Raw genomic sequence first — 6,608 nt, 5'->3', positions numbered from 1 at the left:
GAACGGAACTGAACGGAACTGAAGCTAGGGACTGTTGGTGGCAGAGGTAGAGGCCCTAGTCTGTGTATCCAATGTTGGAGTGAGGGAATACAGTTTAAAGTTACGGAAAACATACGGAAGATAGAAAGATGGTAACGATTACCCTGTATGCGAGACAGCAAAAGAGACACAGATGAATAGAACAGTCTTTGGGACTCTGTGGGAAAGGGAGAGGGTGGGATGATTTGCGAGAACGGCATTGAAACATGTATAATGTCATATAAGAAAAGAATCGCCAGTCTAGCTTCGATGCAGGAGAGGATGCTTGGGACTGTTGCACTGGGTTGACCCAGAGGGATGGTATGGGGAGGGCGGAGGGAGGGGTTTAGGATTGGGAACACGTCTACACCCGTGGAGGGTTCCTGTTGATGTCTGACAAAACCAATATACTATTGTAAAGTAAAATGTAAATAAATAAAGTTACTGTAAACAAAGAAACAGAAAATAGTTTCCCTTCAGAAATAAAATGTTGAGAATTGATTTTCATAGTGATGGAAAACCTTTTCACCTATTAAGTATTAGTGAACATTCTGGCTAGATATAGTTTTGCTTGAACATTATGCTAGACAGCCTATTTCTGACCTGGGAAGCGAACATTGTACATCGGCTTTAACCATGGAGAATAGTCACTGGGTATTCACTTGAATGGGAAAGTAAAAATCTGTTGCAGTTTGTCTTTCATCAGTGTACCCTCTGGGGAAGTCAGGATATGAAAATGAGATTGTGCATTTCTGTGCTTTGGAGTTATGTGTTCCTAGTTAGTTAAGATAATTAAGAAGTGTAATGATTCCAGATTCTCGCCTAGGAAAACACTAACATCACTGTTGCCAGACCTGTGTTTTGTGGTTAGCAGGATCCTTTTACCACGATATATGTTTCATTCATGTACTTTCAACTTTAAAGAATTTTCTATGTGTACTGGCTCTGCCCCTACAGCTTCAGAACACTCCTCTTTAAACTGTACGGAAGACCATTTCCCAGGCTATGGTCCTTGAGTTTATTTTTATTTTTTCCTAATTTTAGTATATATAATTTATTGGGTATTTTTATCATTATGGCATCGTTTTCTTCAAAGAAAAATTTGTTTTTCATGTCAAGTATGCAACTTCGTACTGAAAGTTGCCTCCTATTTAATCATGACATACGATCAGTGAGTCCACATACTAAGGAATGACAGTTGGCACTTTTTAGCAGAAACCAGGGCTTCCCTGGGAGGTAACCTGCTTAAGAATCTGATGCAATGCAGGAGACCCCAGTCTGATTTCTGGTTTGGGAGAATGCTCCGGAGAAGCAATAGGCCACTCACCCCAGTATTCTTTAGGCTTCCCTGGTGATTTAGATAGTGAACAATCCATCTGCTATGAGAGAGCCACTGGAAGAGTGGCCTAACAACCCACTCCAGTATTCTTGCCTGAAGAACCCCCATGGACAGAGGAGCTTGATGGGCTATATTCCAGAGGCGCACAAAGAACCAGACGTGACTGTGAGAATGAGCAGACCAGAAACCAACATGTATTTTTAAGAAATCCTTGAAAACCTTGAAATTTGGAAGTGTTCCTTAGAAAGAGCATTTTAACCCTGAAAACAAAAAAACAAAAAAACAACATAGCAATGAACTTTACTACTTTCTTTTCCCTATAAGATCAGAGGAGAAATGGAGTGTCATTTCCCTTTTTAGAGGCTAGTTGTTCTAGCAGAAAATATGAAATGATTAAATAAATGATTGAAACCTACGGAAATGCTGCTTTCAAATAAATAAATAAATGAAATCTAATTCAAGATGGATACCAAAGCAAGAACATAATCGAAATCACTTGCTGTTGTAAGACATGGCTTCAAAAAAGAACCAAATTAATATACATAATGACTGGCTAAATTCTCTGGCAATACATTATACAAATTTACAGTCAACATCGTAAAGGATGTTTACACACAATAAAATAAAAATGCCTTTTACTTGTGCATAATTTTAATAATCAAAAGCACTGACTACTTTTCAGACATTCCAGGCCAAGGTCATTTAAACCAACTATCTACTTTATCTGCCAAAACAACATGGTGGTGGTGGTCGTGATTAGCTGCTAAGTCATTTCTGTCTCTTTTTCATCTCCATGGACCATAGACCACCAGGCTCCTCTGCCCGTGGGATTTCCCAGGCAAGAATACTGAGGCTGGTTTTCATTCTCTCTTCCGGAAGATCTATCTTCCCAACTCAGGGATTTCTCAACCCTGGGTCGTCTACATTGGGAAGTGGACTCTTTACCAATGAGCCACCAGGAGGATACCCCAAAGCAACACAGTATCTACTTAAGAAGTACTTCTTGGCTTTCATATGTACTGTATCAAACTTCCAGCCAATATAGTCTGCGTTTGTTCAGAACTACCCTAGTGATCCATCGATTAATAGCTTCCCAACGATCCTTGTCTAGGAAGATCCCACATGCCCTAACCCTAGCCCTAGCCCTAACCCTGACTTCAGATATGCAGATCACACCACCCTTATGGCAGTGAACGAAGAGGAGCTAAGAATCCTCTTGATGAAAGTGAAATTGGAAAGTGATACAGTTGGCTAAATGCAACGTCAGAAAACGAACATCGTGGCACCTGGTCCCGTTATTTCATGGGAAATAGATGGGGAAATAGTGGAAACAGTGTCAGACTTTATATCTTTGGGCTCCAAAATCACTGCAGATGGTGACTGCAGCCATGAAATAAACGACGCTTACTCCTTGGAAGAAAACTTATGACCAACCTAGACAGCATATTGAAAAGTAGAGACATTACTTTGCCAGCAAAGGTCCGTCTGGTCAAGGCTATGATTTTTCCAGTGGTCATGTATGGATGTGAGAGTTGGACTGTGAAGAAAGCTTAGCGCCAAAGAGTTGATGGTTTTGAACTGTGGTGTTGGAGAAGACTCTTGAGAGTTCCTTGGACTGCAAGGAGATCCAACCAGTCGGTGGCTCAAGGAGATCAGCCCCTGAACTCAACCAATAAGTCTTTTCAGGACCCAGGGCACATGGACGCCGATGAGGCCGGCATGCCTTCCCGCTCTTCCCGCATTGACAAGGGCTGCCTGGTGCTCCGGGCGAAGTCGGGACCGGAAGCAGAGCAGGAGAGCCGCAGGGCTGCAGGCCGGCGCAGCACCCCAGCGTCTTCAAGTCCTCGGCTGGTTTCTAAGGACCTGGGGGCGGGGCCGCGGGGGCGCGTCCCTGCGCGGTGACGTCACAATCCGGTGCCTCGGGTCCCGCCCTCTGCCGCCCACCCCGCATCAGTCTCCGGCCGCCGTCGCCGCTGCCCTGCTGTGCAGCCCCGCCCTCCGGCTGCCCCTCCTTGAACCTATGCGGCGGTGAGCAGGCCGGACCCCTGGAAGGGCCAAAGGAGACGTCGCAAGTCCCCGCGTTGTGGCCGCAGGAGGACCCGAGCATGGACGCCAGCCTGAGAGGTAAAGGGCCGCCGTCGCGGGCGCCCGCCGGCTGCCCGGCCCCCTCAGGTGTGGGTTTGGCGTCGCGGCTGCGCGCCTGGGCGCGCTCCCGGGCCTCTGCTTGGTTGTCAGCGTTGCCTCCGACCCCTCCACAGGCTGTCTAGGCCTCTCGCCGCTGAGGAAGCACTACGTGCGGGCTCCCCAGGTGCACTCGTTGACTCAGAGTTTGTTACCGCCGCTCCAGGAGGCCCATTCCCCCTGAAATCGGGGTTGGAGGCAGACCTCTCTCAGCCCAGAATCAAGTCCTACCCCCAGCCCCCTGCACTTAGGGGTGAGCTTCGGTTTCTTCATCTCAAGCGTGGTTGTAAAAACACCCATGTCTTGGAGCTCTTGAGGATTAAATGCAGATAATGGCTACGGAGCACAGTTAGGTACTTAGGAAATACAAAAATCCTCCATACGGTAACCCCGCCCCCCAGCCTCGCCCCCCAGACTACACGGTAACCCAGGAATTCTCCAACTTCAGAGTGAATATTGATTGCCTAAGAATCGTGTTAAAAATGCAGGTCTTGACGGAGGGGCTGAGAGTGCACATTTGGAATGAGCTTCCAAATGATGTAGTGTCACTGGCTACAGTTTCAGTAGCAAAGAACTAATCCATTTTCACTGTGTATACTTGCACTTGACTGAATACTCTGGGTTAAAATGGGCATCACTGTGGAACAGTCACACTTTGTGAGCAAGGCAGATGAGGCAGTCTTCAGACTTCTCCCAATTCAGTGTTCCCATCTACTTAAAATTATACCTGTGGCCAGATGGTTCCTAGCAACGTCTTGCTTTGCATACAAGTGTGCCTTTATTATGTAATCATCAAAACAAATGCTGTTCTGAATGTAGGAGATAGTTATTCATTGATCAGCAAGCTGTATTTTCTGGCAGTTTATCATCTAAGTTACAGAAAAAGCAAACAAAAATACGTTTTCAAAACTTTTACCACAGAAGCTAACATGACTGTTGCTGTATACTGGAAACTGTTCTGAAATTATCTCGAGTTTTAATGCACAAAACACCTTGTACATTGATTTCACGGTGAATAAACTAAAAAGAGAATAAATAACTTCCCAAGGTCCCAGTAAGTGACACGACAGACTTTCAGTACAGGTATGATAAAGCAAAACCTTAGAGCAACTTAGCTATCTCATGGTAGAAATGGGAGCAGGGGAAAGGATATATTTAAAAATTAGAGTATCATAGCCTTCGTGAGTCTGTTAATTAGGTTGTTATTAAAATCAGGTTCATGTAAAATAAGTAAAACGGTTTCTGTTTTTATAACATCCGATTTAACGAGCTCCATTTTTAGGACATTATATGATGTATAGTATCAAACATTGCTTTGTACTGAGCTTTTAAGAAAAATGTAACAGTCAACAGAGATCTGGGGTAATTGTTAATAGAAAACCATAAATAAATTTAGCTAGAGCTAAAATCCTTGAGACATGGAACAATGGACTGGTTTAAAATTGAGAAGGAGTATGACAAGGTTGTATATTGTCACCCTGCTTATTTAACTTAAATGCAGAGTTTTGGAAGTCCAAACCCCCTACCTCAGAATTCGATGGTGTTGAAGATAGGACCCTTAAAGAGTTAATTACGTTAAAATGAGGTGGTTAGAGTCGCCCTAATCCCACTTGAGGGCTTCCCAGGTAGTGCTGAAAGTGAAAGTGTTAGTCACTCAGTCATGTCCAACTCTTTGGAACCCCATGGACTATAACCCACCAGGCTCCTCTGACCATGAAATATATACAGAGACATTATGTGAAATGCCAGGCTGGATGAATCACAAGCTGGAATCAAGATTGCTGGGAGAAATATCAACAACCTCAGATATGCAGATGATACCACTCTAATGGCAGAAAGTGAAGAGAAACTAAAGAGCCTCTTGATTAGGGTGAAAGAGGAGAGTGAAAACTCAACATTCAAAAACCTAGTATGGCATCTGGTCCCTTCACTTCATAACAAATAGAAAGGGGGAAAAGTAGAACCAGTGGCAGGTTTTCTTTTCTTGGGCTCCAAAATCACTGTGAACAGTGACTGTAGCCATGAAGTTAAAAGATGCTTGCTCCTTGGAAGAAAAGTCATGAAAAACCTAGACGTACATTAAAAAGCAGAGACATCATTTTGTCAGCAAAGGTACAAATAGTCAAAGCTATGTAGTCATGTATGAATATGAGAATTGGACCATAAAGATGGTTGAGTGCTAAAGAATGCATGCTTTCAAATTGTGGTGCTGCAGAAGACTTGAGAGTCCCTTGGTCTGCAAGATCAAGCCAATCAATCATAAAGGAAATCAACCCTGAATATTATTGGAAGGACCGATGCTGAAGTTCCAATCCTTTGGCCACCTGACGCAAAGAGCTGGCTCAGTGGAAAAGACCCTGATGGTGGGAAGGAAGGAAGGAAAGCAAAAGCAGAAGGGGGCAATAGACGATGAGATGGTAGGATGGCATCACCGACTCAATGGACATGAGTTTGAGCAAGCTCCAGAAGACAGTGAGGGACAGAAAAGGCTGATGTGCTGCAGTCCATGGGGTCACAAAGAGTTGGACATAATTTATTGACTGAACAATGAAATTGCACCTTTTAAATTGATTAGATTTCATTACCTCTGATGATTTTAAGAGCACAGGGTACTAAGACATCTAAAGTTATTTATCTTTTGTCATTTATGGCCTCTGACATTGTGCTCTCTCACTTCTCTGTATATACCTGCTTTTTCTTTTTCTGTGAACTGTAGGGAAACACACATTCATTAGGAACATGGAAGGAATAAACTGCATACAGGGAATAAACTACATACTTCTTAGCCTGTTTCATATGGTATAATAGTAGCATGGAGCATGATTTGAGTACTAGGCGATTTATATTGATCAGGACACAGTTCTCCCTCTCCATTAGCTTTGTTTCTCTTGATGCTTCTTGCGGCCCACTTGACCTCACATTCCAGGATGTTTGGCTCTAGGTGAGTGATTACATCATCATGATTATCTGGATCATGGAGATCTCTTCTGCATAGCTCTTCGATCTTTGCTGTATAGATTGTTGCTACCTCTTCTTAATATCTTCTGCTTCTGTTCAGTCCATACAATCT

Source organism: Budorcas taxicolor, chromosome Y, assembly GCF_023091745.1.
Source record: "Budorcas taxicolor isolate Tak-1 chromosome Y, Takin1.1, whole genome shotgun sequence".
Classification (NCBI taxonomy): domain Eukaryota; kingdom Metazoa; phylum Chordata; class Mammalia; order Artiodactyla; family Bovidae; genus Budorcas; species Budorcas taxicolor.
This window is presented reverse-complemented; position numbering follows the sequence as displayed.